The sequence below is a fragment of the Triticum dicoccoides genome, chromosome 2B, assembly GCF_002162155.2.
Source record: "Triticum dicoccoides isolate Atlit2015 ecotype Zavitan chromosome 2B, WEW_v2.0, whole genome shotgun sequence".
NCBI classification, from domain to species: domain Eukaryota; kingdom Viridiplantae; phylum Streptophyta; class Magnoliopsida; order Poales; family Poaceae; genus Triticum; species Triticum dicoccoides.
The window spans coordinates 185,368,738-185,384,338 of record NC_041383.1 but is presented as its reverse complement, the minus strand read 5'-3'; positions in this window follow the sequence as shown (position 1 = coordinate 185,384,338).

Below are 15,601 nucleotides of genomic sequence, written 5' to 3'. Positions count from 1 at the left end.
TTTGGTCGGTAAAAATTCATTATATGATCTCCCGAAGGTTTTGACCACCCTATCATGCAAAAATCTTCTGTCCTTGTTTCGAGCTGTTTTTCTCACAGATCTAGAGCACCATGACGTCTTCAAGCTCTCCCAAGGACAAGTTTTTCGAGAGGGTCATCAACCCCTATCTTGTGGAGGTGCTGCATCACCCTCAAACCATTGAGATGCGGGAGGGGGTGCTGCACATCCGTGATGTGGAGGGACCAAGGAGTACCAGAAGCGTGGAGACAAGGCTCGAAACGATGGAACAACAAGTTTTCAAGTTCCAAGGGATGGTGGAGCGCGGACTTAATGCCAACCAGATGATGATCGCGAAGTTCACCAACAACCACAAGCTGGACGCCAAGAACATTGAGGAGACCATCTTCAAGCTTCATGAGAAAATCGAGCATCTCCAAGCCCAGATCTATGACCTGCAAAACCAAAACTGTGAGTATGAATATAGATTCAAGAGGATGAGTTTGGCTGCAGATTTGATGATCCTGGAGACTCTATCATCCTTCTATGATGGTGAGCCTATGCCTTGGAAGACGGACGACAAGCCTACATCGTCAACAACTCCTTCACCATCTCCGAGGACATAATCACATGGGTATGGGCACTCCCCTTGGCAACTGCTAAGCTTGGGGGAGTTGCCCCGATATCGTATCATCATCACACTCCTATCTTTACCGTTTTACTTAGTTCGATCCTTTTGGTAATATCTTGATCTAGTAGAATAAAGTTTTGGTATGAATTAGTTTTGAGTTTTGCTTTGTGATCCCCCTATGTAATCGAGTCCGTGAGCTATATATAATAAAGATTAGTGTTGAGTCAAGGGCTTTGCTATCTTGCTATGATCTTGAGTGCATAAAAGAATAAAAAGAATAAAAGAGTTCATGTTGATCTTATGGATAGTAATGACTTCACACATAGAGAGTATGAGGCATAAAAGTTGTTGAGAGTTGGCAAACATAGTTTTGGTCATTGTTGCAATTAATAGGAAGTGATAAATAAAGAGAGGTTTTTACATATAAATATACTATCTTGGACATCTTTTATGATTGTGAGCACTCATTAAAGTATGACATGCTAAAGAGTTGATGTTGGAAAAGGAAGGCAACGTAATGGGTTATGTTTTCTCACATCTCAGCTAAAGTTTATTTTCATGGATCATTCAAACATGTTGAGCTTGTCTTTCCCCCTCATGCTAGCCAAATTCCTTGCACCAAGTAGAGATACTACTTGTGCTTCCAAATATCCTTAAACCCAGTTTTGCCATGAGAGTCCACCATACCTACCTATGGATTGAGTAAGATCCTTCAAGTAAGTTGTCATGTTGCATGCAATAAAAATTGCTCTCTAAATATGTGTGACTTATTAATGTGGAGAAAATAAGCTTTATACAATCGTGTGATATGGAAGTAATAAAAGCGATGGACTGCATAATAAAGGTTCATATCACAAGTGGCAATATAAAGTGACGTTCTTTCGCATTAAGATTTCATGCATCCATCCAAAAAGCACATGACAACCTCTGCTTCCCTCTGCAAAGGACCTATCTTTTACTTTATGTCTTCTACATTATCCAAGAGTCAAGGTGATCTTCACCTTTCCCTTTTACATTTTATCCTTTGGGAAAGCACCTCGTGTTGGAAAGATCCTACACTACAAAAAAAGACACATCCATGACATTTTGGGCCGAACGAAACTTTTTTCTGTCATACATATGAGACTTCTATGAAGATAATTGTGACAAAACCCGGTATCATCATAGATGTGGTGGGCTCCTACTTCTATGACAAAAAACATGACAGAAAATGGGCTTTTCGTCCTGGGCAGGCCGGAGACGCAGTTGCATGACATTCTTTGGGCCGTCCATGACGTAAAAAAGCGTGGTAGAAGCGAGGGCGAGGAAAATTTCGGGGAGTTCCCGGTTACGGTGGGCGCTCGGGGCCGAGCGATGCGCGTTTCTCTCATACACGTACGCATGTGTGTGCGACGCATTGGCTCTAACTGAACCAGAGCGAGGCGTTGGGCTCTAACTGAACCCGAGCAATTGCACTGCAGGCTACGCGTTACTGAACCCGAGCGATCGATTGATCGCTGTTAACTGAACCCGATCGAGCGATTCCTTCGCTACTGCTGCTAACTGAAGCCGATCGATGCTGCCTCTCTGGATGAAAAGTGAGCGTTGTGGGGGGGTTTGGATGAACAGTGAGCAGTGGGGGTGGATGCAGGACCCCGTGGCGTTGCCTCTGGTTGAACAGGACGACCCCGTGGAGGGATGGATGAACAGTAGACGGTGGAGGGGTGCCCGTGGAGGGGTGGTTGAACAGTAGCCAGTGGAGTAGCGCACGGTAGAGGCTGGATGAACAGGAGCCCATGGAGGCTGGAGGAGGTCGACGGTAGCCCGTGGAGGCTGGAGGAGGTCGACGGTGGAGATGAATAGTGTCCCGTGGACTCCCGTTTTGCGGTACGCCACACCCCTCCCGATGAACAGGACCCCCGTTTCGATCGTAGCACTCCAACACAAGTCCGTTTCGTCCGTTTTGCGGTACACCACACCCCTCCCGATCAACAGGACCCCCGTTTTGACCGTAGGAGTTCCGTTTCCTCCATTTTGTGGTACGCCAGACCCCTCCCGATGAACAGGATCCCGTTTCGAACGTGGCCGGTCGAACACAAGGCAGTTTCCTCCGTTCTGCGGTACACCAGGCCTCGTTTCCATCGCCTGTTCCGTCCAAGTCCTCCCGATGAACATGACAACGCATTCCGTTCCGACCCAGCCGGTTGGCTCCCACGCGTTCTGTTGCCTCCCGATGAACACGACGCATTCTGTTGCCTCCCCATGAACACGATGCATTCTGTTCCCTCCCCATGAACACGACGACGATGTTGTTTCTCCGTTCTGACCCAGCCATGTACACGAGCCCTGGCCGTACGTATGCGCGAGTAGGCATTTGAGACCCCGCCCGTATGTACACATACGTGGCCGTATTTTCTTTCTTGCACACTGGCCGTTGTACGTACGTGTACATGCTACGTGCGCTCCTCTACTACGACACGTACGCGCTTCTATTACGACACGTGCGTGCCTCTACATCGACCAGTATATATGTACGTACACGTTCGCGACCAGAATGACAACGGTACGTACGCTTCGACCAGGTGGGTCGCGACTGTCAGGCACTTCCTTGTGTACGAAGATGTAGCTGGTGGGTCCCAGCAGTCAGGGGATCGTTTTTTTTTTTTGCCCGGACACACTTCCTTGCGTGCGAAGGTGTAGCTGGTGGGTCCCAACAGTTAGGGGGAAACGTTTTTTCGTGAAATACAGTGGCCCGTCCGGTGGGTCCCTGCTGTCAGGTGGAGGAATCATTATTTTCCGCGTAATAAGGAGGCACTTCCTTGCTGTGGCCTGATAACCCGCAAGTATATGGGATCAATTGTAGCCTCTTTCGATAAGTAAGAGTGTCGAACCCAATGAGGAGCTAAAGGTAGAACAAATACTCTCTCAAGTCCTATCGGCCACTGATACGACTGTACGCACGCTTGACGTTTGCCTTACCTAGAACAAGTATGAAACTAGAAGTACTTTGTAGGTGTGATAGGATAGGTTTGCAAGATAATAAAGAACGTGTAAATAAAAGTAGGGGCTGTTTATATAAAGAAGCAATAAAGTAAATATTAGTAGAGATCTTTTTGTTACGAGAAAGCTATTTGTCCAAGGCAATCGATAACTAGACCGGTAATCACTATTGCAATTTTATTTGAGGGAGAGGCATAAGCTAACATACTTTCTCTTCTTGGATCATATGCACTTATGATTGGAACTCTAGCAAGCATCCGCAACTACTAAAGATTCATTAAGGTAAAACCCAACCATAGCATTAAAGCATGAAGTCTTCTTTATCCCATACGCAACAACCCCCTTACTCGGGTTTGTGTTTCAGTCACTCACGCAACCCACTATAAGCGAATCATGAACGCATTGCAACACCCTACAGCGGGAATCCCTCATGCTTGTGCGACACGGAGGGCACCATAGGACAGCACCAATAATAAAACATGCAATTCAAACCAATCACAATCATCAATTAACCCATAGGACAAAACAGATCTACTCAAACATCATAAGATAGCCATACATCATTGGGAATTAATATATAGCGTTGAGCACCATGTTTAAATAGAGATTACAACGGGTAAGAGAGAGGTTACACCGCTGCATAGAGGGGGGAAGAGTTGGTGATGAAGGCGGTGATGTTGTTGGTGAAGATCGCGGTGATGATGATGGCCCCGGGCGGAGTTCCAGCGCCACCGGAAGCAAGGGGGAGAGGGCCCCCTTCTTCTTCTTCCTTGACCTTCTCCCTAGATGGGAGAAGGGTTTCTTCTCTGGTCCTTGGCTCCCATGGTGTGGGAGGGGCGAGAGCCCCTCTGAGATTGGATCTATCTCCCTGTCTCTCTCTGTTTCTGCGTTCTCAGATTCTGCCCCTTCACCGTTTCTTTATATCCGGAGATCCGTAACTCCGATTGGGGTGAATCTTTCACCCAGATCTTTCCTATAAAATTAGCTTTCTTGCGGCAAAAGAAGAGCGTCAACCGCCTTACAGGTGGCCCACGAGAGTGATAGGCGCGCCTAGGGGGAGGGTGCGCCCCCTGTCCCGTGGCCACCTCGGACACCGTTTCATGTTGATTCTTCCTCCGGAAAATCCCAAATAATCAAAAATAATTCTCCGTCCATTTTTATCCTGTTTGGATTCTGTTTGATATTGGGTTTCTGCAAAACATAAAACATGCAACAAACAGGAACTGGCACTGGGCACTGGATCAATATGTTAGTCCCAAAAATAGTATAAAAAGTTGCCAAAAGTATATGAAAGTTAAATAATATTGGCATGGAACAATAAAAAATTATAGATACGACAGAGACGTAACAGTATCCCCAAGCTTAATTCCTGCTCGTCCTCGGGTAGGTAAATGATAAAAAAGATAATTTTTGATGTGGAATGCTACCTAGCATAATCTTGATCATATCTCTAATCATGGCATGAATATTAAGACACGAGTGATTCAAAGCAATAGTCTATCATTTGACATAAAAACAATAATACTTCGAGCGTACCAATAAAGCAATCATGTCTTTTCAAAACAACATGGCCAAAGAAAGTTATCCCTACAAAATCATATAGTCTGGCTGTTGCTCTATCTTCATCACACAAAGTATTTAATCGTGCACAACCCCGATGACATGCCAAGCAATTGTTTCAAACTTTATTAATCTCAAACTTGTTCAACTTTCACGCAATACATGAGCGTGAGCCATGGATATAGCACTAAGGGTGGAATAGAATATGATGGTGTTGGTTATGTGGAGAAGACAAAAAGGGAGAAAGTCCCACATCGACGCGGCTAATCAACGGGCTATGGAGATGCCCATCAATTGATGTCAATGCGAGGAGTAGGGATTTCCAAATGCACTAAGAGATATAAGTGTATGAAAGCTCAAACTGAAACTAAGTGGGTGTGCATCCAACTTGCTTGCTCATGAAGACCTCGGGCATTTGAGGAAGCCCATCATCGGAATATACAAGCCAAGTTCTATAATGAAAATTCCCACTAGTATATGAAAGTGATAACTCAAGAGACTCTCTATATGAAGAACATGGTGCTACTCTGAAGCACAAGTGTGGTAAAGGTATAGTAGCATTGCCCCTTCTCTCTTTTTCTCTCATTTTTTTATTTTCTCGTTTTTCTCTTTTTTTTTCTTTTTTTTGAATAGGCTTCTTTGGCCTCTCCCCTTTTTTTATTTAGGCTTCGTTGGCCTCTCTCTCTCTTTTTATTAAGTCCGGTGTCTCATCCCGACTTGTGGGGGAATCATAGTCTCCATCATCCTTTCCTCACTGGGGCAATGCTCTAATAATGATGATCATCAATCTTTTATTTACTTACAACTCAATATTACAACTCGATATCTAGAACAATGATATGATTCTATATGAATGCCTCCGGTGGTGTACCGGGATGTGCAAGGATCTAGCATAGCAATGACATCAAAAAATGGACAAGCCATGAAAACATAATGCTAGCTATCTTACGATCATGCAGAGCAATATGACAATGAATGCTCAAGTCATATATATGATGATGATGGAAGTTGCATGGCAATATATCTCGGAATGGCTATGGAAATGCCATGATAGGTAGGTATGGTGGCTGTTTTGAGGAAGATAAAAGGAGGCTTATCTGTGACAGAGCATATCATATCACGGGGTTTGGATGCACCGGCGAAGTTTGCACCAACTCTCGAGGTGAGAAAGTGCAATGCACGGTACCGAAGAGGCTAGCATTGATGGAAGAGTGAGAGTGCGTATAATCCATGGACTCAACATTAGTCATAAAGAACTCATACTTATTGCAAAAATCTACAAGCCATTGAAAACAAAGTACTATGCGCATGCTCCTAGGGGGATAGATTGGTAAGAAAAGACCATTGCTCGTCCCCGACCGCCACTCATAAGGAAGACAATCAATAAATGAAATTGTGCTCCAACTTCATCAGAAAGTGGTTCACCATACGTGCATGCTACGGGAATCACAAACCCCAACACAAGTTTTTCTACTAATCCACAACCACCCACTAGCATGACTCTAATATCACCACCTTTATATCGCAAAACTATTGCAAGGAATCAAACATATCATATTCAGCGATCTATAAGTTTATGTAGGATTTTATAACCGTGTGAATGACCAATTCTTGTCATCTCTCTAAATTGATATAAGTGAAGCAAGAGAGTTTAATTATTTCTACAAAAGATATGCCCATGCTCTAACAAGTATAAGTGAAGCAAAAGAGCATTCTACAAATGGCGGTTTTCTATGTGAAGAGAAACAGGCAATCCAAACTTCAAATGATATAAGTGAAGCACATGAAGCATTCTATAAAGCCATACTCAAAAGATATAAGTGAAGTGCAAAGAGCATTCTATAAATCAACCAAGGATTATCTCATACCAGCATGGCGCATAAAAGAAAAATGAAAACTAAATGCAAAAGACGCTCCAAGACTTGCACATATCACATGAACGAAACGAATACGAAAACATACCGATACTTGTTGAAGAAAGAGGGGATGCCTTCCAGGGCATCCCCAAGCATAGACGCTTGAGTCTCCTTGAATATTTACTTGGGGTGTGTCGGTGTCAAAACCCGCGGATCTCGGGTAGGGGGTCCCGAACTGTGCGTCTAGGCGGATGGTAACAGGAGACAAGGGACACGATGTTTTTACCCAGGTTCGGGCCCTCTCGATGGAGGTAAAACCCTACTCCTGCTTGATTGATATTGATGATATCAGTAGTACAAGAGTGGATCTACCACAAGATCAAGGAGGCTAAACCCTAGAAGCTAGCCTATGGTATGATTGTTGTAATGGTTGTTCGTCCTACGGACGAAAACCCTCCGGTTTATATAGACACCGGAGAGGGCTAGGGTTACACAGAGTCGGTTACAATGGTAGGAGATCTACATATCCGTATTGCCAAGCTTGCCTTCCACGCAAAGGAAGGTCCCATACGGACACGGGACGAAGTCTTCAATCTTGTATCTTCATAGTCTTGGAGTCCGGCCGATGATGATAGTCTGGCTATCCGGACACCCCCTAGTCCAGGACTCCCTCAGTAGCCCCTGAACCAGGCTTCAATGACGATGAGTCTGGAGCGCATATTGTTCGGCATTGCAAGGCGGGTTCCTCCTCCGAATTAATTCATAGAAGATTGTGAACACCAGGATAGTGTCCGGCTCTGCAAAATAAATTCCACATACCACTGTAGAGAGAATAATATGTACACAAGTTCAATCTGCTGACGTATTTTGGGGCGTGACGTCACACCACTACCAAGCCTTTACTTGAATTGTTTTTATTATACCACCTCAGCGCGTTTAGCGAAGCGGTTTCCTTGGCACGTCTTGTCGAAGCAGAGATTGTGTTCCCCTTATTCCGGGATTCCCATCAATACGGACGTGGGTAACCCAACCGTGGCAGTTGCCATGCCTCCTCTATCGAAGGTGAGTCCTAAACGGTCACGGAGACGGCTCTTTGGTATTCTCCCTCTTTATAATGGGACCAAGGCTCGTTTCTTTTCCTCAATCCTTAATCGAATCTGCCCCTCGCCCTGAGTTCCAACACCCAGAGCCTCAGATTCGAGCGCCTCGGACCTTCAATGATGTCCGGCTTCGACCTATAGGGCCGGTGGATGGCCTCCTCCATCACGGAAGAGAACGTGCAAAAGCTGAGAGAAGCCAAGTACCTGACCTACGAGATTTCGCATAGGCTACCCGCCAAAGGGCAAGTCATTCCCACTCCCGAGCCCGGCGAAAGCGTCATGTTTGTGTCCCACCTCCGTCGGGGTTTAGGCTTCCCGATGGATCCTTTTGTGAGAGGGCTCATGTTTTACTTTGGGTTGGAATTCCACGACTTGGCTCCGGAGTCCATCCTCCACATCTCATCATTCATTGTCATCTGCGAAGCCTTCCTCCGCACTACCCCTCACTTCGACTTGTGGCTTAAAACCTTCAACGTGGAGCCGAAGATGATCGAGGGGCGTGAAGCAGAGTGCGGCGGGGCGGTTGTAAGCAAGAGGGCCGATGCTCCATGGCCCGAGGGCTCTTTTCAGGAGGAGCTCGGTTTGTGGCAACAGGAGTGGTTCTATATTACTGCTCCCAGGGGCAGCAGGCAGAAACTACCGCCCATCTTCCGCTCGGGCCCTCCACAGCGGCTGATGTCATGGGTTAACCAAGGGCTCAACTGGGGGCCGTCAAAGGACGTACCCCTATTGCAGGGCTGGATTCGAGACCTCCAAGAGAGGGAGATCAATCTGGTCGTAGTGATGCAGGTTATGCTGATTCGGCGTGTCCTGCCCTGCAAGCATCATCCCCTCCGTCTGTGGGAGTTCAATCCCGAGGGGCCACGAGCTCTTCAACACTTTATGGGTACAACACCCGCGGAGATGTATAAATCGTTCTTCGGATCACAAGAAGTGTGTCCGGAATTGACCGAGGATACCGGCCTAAGCTGCAATCGCCCGGATGCTCAGGTAAGTAGCCCTGTGTCCGGACACACCGTTTGTTCGCGCCTTCTTGAATTTGCTTTTTAACCAATCGTCCCTTGAACAGGAGTGGATAGCGCAAGCAAAACTGATATGGTGTCCGGCCCCCCTCCTGGAGACCACGCCGGATCCCGTGCTGGTCAGGATGCTGGAGGTTGCGCCTTCAGAGGAAGGTGAAGGGGAAAACAGAGGAACCACCGCTTCTGCCAAGGAGGCTTTTGAGAAAGGGGGGGTCGAGAATCCCTCCTTCCAAGGGGAGAAGAGGACCGCTTCCGGAAACCCGGAGGCCAAGGCCTCGAAGCGGGGGAAGAGATCTTCACCAGAAGGTCCTGCGTTTGGGGAGGCCCCGGGCGCACTATCTCCCCTAAGGAATCAGCCCTCCAGCGAGCCGTAAGTAGAAAAAGGGGAGTTTTGTAATAAGGGACATCCCTATTTGTGCTTCTGAGGATAACCGAAGTTTCTACCTTGTAGTTCGGATCTCCATCCTTCTCAGATGAGCTCGTCTTCGGGGGACCTTCGTCCGGAGATGATGGAGAGCGAGACGCCTCCATCTGCCGCACCGTCAGGTGGGGCGGACGACCCTGAGGTGTCATCACGGAGGGTATCCCCAAGTCCGGCAGGGCCGAAGAGTTCGGCACCAACTGGTGTACGGCCGGAGGAGCTGAAGGATCTGCTTGAGAGGGCGTCTATCTCAGAAGATCACCGTACATTGATGAGTATGGTGATTGGAAGAATTTCATCCGCCGAAGGTGGGTTGCATGATGCCGTCAGAAGTTTGCTGGCGGGGTTTGAGGTTCGTAAAAATGACATACCTTTTGACAGTTTTGCACATAAAGCGCGCCCTGTATAGATAGTAGCCCCTGAGACTCGGTATGTTGTCGAAAGCGATGGCGTGCCGAGGATCATAATCTCAGGTATTAATTCTCGCCTTTCCTACACAGGTGGCGGATAGTCCGGTGGCCAGCCGGACTGATGGAGCTGCTGAACTAAGGCGGCAACTCGACGTTGCGGATGCGGACATCACGCTGGTCAATAAACGACTGGACGAGTCGCAAGGTAGGTTGTTTCTCCGTGGTCACCTAGTAAGGGAGCCGAAGCTCACTCCTTACAACATGTGTGTTTGATGCAGATGGTGCCGCTGCTGTGGAGGACCTTCGAGCAGAGCTTTCTCGAGCCAACGAGCAGGCCAGAAGGAGTAATGCGGCTGCCTCGAAGGCGGCCGAAGAGCTGGAGGCCGAAAGGGCTGCTCACTGCCGAAGCAGGGAGGAGATGGACGAAATGGCCGTGAAGCTGAAAGATGCTACCGACCGCTATGAGGTTCTTGAAAAAGAACGCCGAGCGGAGCAAGAAAGCCTGAAGCAGGCCACCGCCGAAGCTAAGGATGCCCGTTCTGCAATGAGGGCTATAAAAGAGGAGCTGCGCCAGGCCGGAGATATTGCGGCTGGCAAGCCCTTTCTGCTGCGCAGGAGGTTCACAGATCCGAAGTATGCTCAGCTTGGCCAGCTGTGGGGTCCGGAGGATCCTTATATGGATTTGGCGGCGAGTGCGGCAGATGCTGTTGTGCACTTCCGAAGTCAAAAGGATCACAAGACGGAAGAGCTTTTTTGGTCTCAATTCCACAGTCCGGAGCGTTCACTTCCGCTGACCGATCAGTTGGCTAAGTGGGCTGAGCTGAATAGATTGTCCGGACTTGCCATGACGGACGTAGTGACTCATATCTGGCCGGATAGGCCCAAGCCAAAGAGTTATTTTGGCTTATTGCAGCAATTCCTTGGGGCGGTGCTGCATATCAAGGCGATGAAGCGGTCGGCTTGTATAGAGGGTGCACGGATGGCCCTCGCCCGTGTGAAGACATACTGGACGGAGATGGATGCCACCGATGTTGCAACCCGGGGTTCGGACGAAAGCCGGTTACCCGCCGAGCACTATTTTGGGGAAGTTCTGCGAGGTGCTCGTGCAATAGAGTCGCAGTGCTCAAAGAATGTCATGTTCAAATGATCTTTATGATTTGTAAAATGATATTTATAATATAAGTGCTTTTTATACTTGTGCGTTCAAGTATTGAGATATCTCCTGTGCGGCCGTTAATGTATACTTGTGTATAACCTGAAAGATGGCAGTCTTCGGCTTCAGCCCCCACGCACATGGTGCGGGGGTGTTTGCAAAAATAGCGAATTTTCACAATTAATCCAACGTCTTGGTCCTGTGAAGGAGGTGGTAGCGTAGCAAACGAGGAAACTGGACTATAATGCTTTATCACTTTCACTTAGCCATAGGAGTTCGAGGGTGGGGCTACGATATAGCCCCTAGGGGCACCGCACTCTCCGAATTCGGGGCGTGTTTGTGCCTGACCGGGAAACGGTCCTTCGTCAAAGCAGAGGAATTCTAAACATTCCGGTTGTCGATCGAGTGGTTGACCAGTCCCTCGCTGTATCATGACAGTCAGTTTTCAGCTTTCTCTACTGAGGTGCTCGCCCAGCCGAACCAGGGCACAATCGCAGTAGTTCTCCTGGTGCCACGTTAGCCGATGATACGGAACGTAAGGCAGCAAAACACAGGAGCCGGGAAAACCCAACATTTGACCAAAGACATGATTCGGAGCTGATGCATATAAGGCCTAACTCGAGACGCCGAACACTCCCTAAGGTATTCGGTCTTTATGATAGCAGGCAGAACAATGCCCTAAGCCCCTAGTGTCCAGGTACAGGCGAGAATTTCTGGCGCGGCCGATGCCAAAACGCCAGCCTCCTCGTTGGTTATGGTGAAAAACCGTGGGATATGAATCAACAAGAGACAGTAAAAAAGGTCTACGCAGGGTCTTAATCTGAAAAGAATCCTTGCCACGGGTCCCTATTGCACGTCTGCTCCTGTGTCTCCGTTGTGCCGTATCCTGGACAGGTGTACACGTTGTTCATTTGTAAAAAGAGAGGAACTTAGCTTGAAAAGAAATCGTGCAAAAAATTTATTGAATACAAAGTATGAATGAATGAATAAAGTTGAGCTTTTATTGGCTCTTTATTGTTTGTACGCGCAGCCCCTTGTGAAGGGGTATGCGGCTAGGGAGCCCCTAGTTTATTTGTACCGGACTGGCTTACCCATGTCCGGGGTCTTCAACGACCTTTTAATGAGATGATGCCGCGTGGACCGGGCATTTTAAGTGTAAGAGACGCGTAGTGCGGTATTGCGTTAAAGCGGGCGAAAGCTTCACGTCCCAATAGTGCTTGATGGCTACTTTTGAATGGGGCGACATGGAAGATTAGCTTTTCACGATGGAAGTTGTCGGGTGACCCGAACACAACTTCTAGTAGTAAGGAGCCCATGCACTTGGCGTAAGGGCCTGGCGTCACTCCTTTGAAGGAAGTGCGGCTATGGAGAATTTTAGTGGGGTCTATCCCCAACTTCCGGATTGTGTCCGGATATAGCAGGTTTAAATCGCTGCCGCCATCCATTAGGACTTGTGTAAATTGTAGTCCGTCGATTATAGGATCCAATATCAGAGCAGTCGATCCTGCGTTTCGAATGCTTCTGGGATAATCCAGGTGGTCGAAAGTAATTGGTTTTGACATCCAATCTTGGGATTCCGCTGGGGTGGACTATGCGACGCGTACTGTAGCGGGTGCCGCACTATTGTTCCATATAATCACATGAAGTGAGTTTACTGTTTTAACTTCTTGTGGGAAGTCTTTTGTTTTTCGGCGCTCTGCTGGTGGGGTTCGTCGTCGTCCTCGCTTGGCGTGTCGAGCCCCTTGTGTTCAGCGTTGAGTCGGCCGGACTGTTTGAATACCCAACAATTTCGGTGGGTGTGGTTTGCAGGCTTCCCGGGGGTACTGTGGATTTGACATATCCGATCCAAAATTTTGTTGAGATTGGATAGCTCGTCACTGTTATCCTTAAGAGGCAGTGTTTTGTTGTTCGTCCGCGAGCTTTTGAATCCGGCGTTGACCGCCGTGTTCTTTGGGCTCTTTTCTTTATTTCAGCGTTGGTCCTTCCTGTGCCGTGATTTTCGATGTACTCGGGTCGCTGGTGTTGCATCTTGCTAGCCAGCTATCTTCTCCCACGCAAAAGCGGGTCATGAGGCTTGTTAGCGCGGTCATTGTTCTTGGCTTTTCCTGGCCGAGGTGTCTGGCGAGCCATTCGTCTCGGATGTTATGTTTAAAAGCTGCTAAGGCTTCGGCGTCCGGACAGTCGACTATTTGGTTCTTTTTGGTGAGGAACCTGTTCTAGAATTTGCGCGCTGACTCTCTGGGCTGTTGGGTTATGTGACTTAAATCGTCTGCATCCGGAGGGCGGACATAAGTCCCCTGAAAATTTGCTCTAAACGCGTCCTCGAGCTCTTCCCAACTTCCAATGGTATTTTCTGGGAGGCTTTTGAGCCAATGCCGAGCTGGCCCTTTGAGCTTGAGGGGCAGATATTTTATGGCGTGGAGATCGTCTCCTCTAGCCATATGTACGTGCAGGATGTAATCCTCAATCCAGACTCCGGGGTCTATTGTTCCGTCGTATGCCTCTATGTTTACGGGCTTGAACCCCGCTGGGAATTCATGATCCAGCACCTCATCGGTGAAACATAGTGGGTGTGCGGCGCCCCTGTATTTGGGTGTGCCGTTGTCTTCGAACACTCGGCGTGTTGTGTTGCTTCATGGGGCCCTCTTCTTTGGCCCATAAATGGACCTGACCGGGCCATTTGTTTTGCGAGGATCATGTGCCGGCTTGTGTGCGGCGCCACTTGTCGCTCTTGGCCTGTCATCTAGTCGCCTATCCGGCCAGCGGCCTCTTTGCTTTTCGACTGTGGGGGCTCTACGGCCTCCTCGTCGAATTCGGGCCACAGCTTGCGCTTCGGGTAGCTCTTTGTTTGGTGGCTGTTGCCATATTTGTCCGCGGTCTTGAGTACTTTGCTCCACCTTGTTCTGAGTATGTCTTCCGCTGTTTTGAGCTTCCGTTTCTGCTTCTTCAAGCTTCTTGCAGTGGCGACAAGCCTTTTGTGAAGGTTTTTATGCTCCGGTGGTGTGTCCGGCGTGAGATCGTCAGGACTATTGTTTTCGCCGGGGATGGGTTGATTATCCGATTCATCCTGTTCGGATGGTTGCTTGGTTGCATGTTCGTCGCCCACAGGTTTGCCCTGCTCTATGGCTGGGTCATTATGAGTGCTGTTGTTATCGAGGCGGGACTTGGGGCGGCGCTTGCGTCGCCGTTTTGGTTGTTTTTTGGGGGAATTATCCTTTGTCGCATCGCGTTGTTCCTCGTTATCGCTCCCTTTTGGGGTGTCCACCATATATACATCATGAGTTGAGGTGGCTTTCCAGTGCTCGGTAGGTGCTGGTTCTTGGTCGTCTCCGGCATCGTCGTCCATACCGTCGACGTCTTCGGAGTCATAGTCTAATATGTCGGTTAAATCGTCGACAGTGGCTACAAAGTGGGTGGTGGGTGGGTTTAGAATTTCTTCGTCATCCGCATCCCAACCGTCCTGACCGCAGTCCGGCCAGGGCTCTCCTGATAACGATAGATACTTTAGCGAATTCAAGATGTCGCCAAAGGGTGAGTGCTGAAAGATGTACGCGGCGGTGAACTCCATGATCGGTGCCCAATCAGATTCGATTGGTAAGGGCGTAGGAGGTTCGGAGTCCGGCGAGGTGTCCGGCACCTCGGAGTCACGAGCTTTAGGAGGGACAAGGTCCGTGTTGGGATCCATCGCCATGGAGATTGCAGCTCCCGAGGCGGTGTCCAGCCACCCGTCCTCGATCTGCGTGGTCGGCTCCGAACTAGAGGTCGGAGCGGACTCATGTGCGGCCTCCAAGGCACTGTCCGGCGGCTGAGCTAAATCATGCCCATCGTGATAGTGCGGCGCGCTCGGCTGTGGCTCGAATCCATCGAAGATCAAGCCTCCGCGGATGTCAGCCGTGAAGTTTAGGCTTCCAAATCTGACCTGACGGCCAGGGGCGTAGCTTTCGATCTGCTCCAGATGGCCAAGCGAATTGGCCCGTAGTGCAAAGCCGCCGAACATGAAGATCTGTTCGGGGAGAAAAGTCTCACCCTGGACTGCGTCGTTGTTGGTGATCGAAGGAGCCATCAAGCCTATCAGTGACGACACAGAGGAACTCTCAATGAAAGCACCAATGTCGGTGTCAAAACCGGCGGATCTCGGGTAGGGGGTCCCGAACTGTGCGTCTAGGCGGATGGTAACAGGAGACAAGGGACACGATGTTTTTACCCAGGTTCGGGCCCTCTCGGTGGAGGTAAAACCCTACTCCTGCTTGATTGTTATTGATGATATGGGTAGTACAAGAGTGGATCTACCACGAGATCAAGGAGGCTAAACCCTAGAAGCTATCCTATGGTATGATTGCTGTAATGGTTGTTCGTCCTACGGACTAAAACCCTCCGGTTTATATAGACACCGGAGAGGGCTAGGGTTGCACAGAGTCTGTTACAATGGTAGGAGATCTACATATCTGTATTTCCAAGCTTGCCTTCCACGC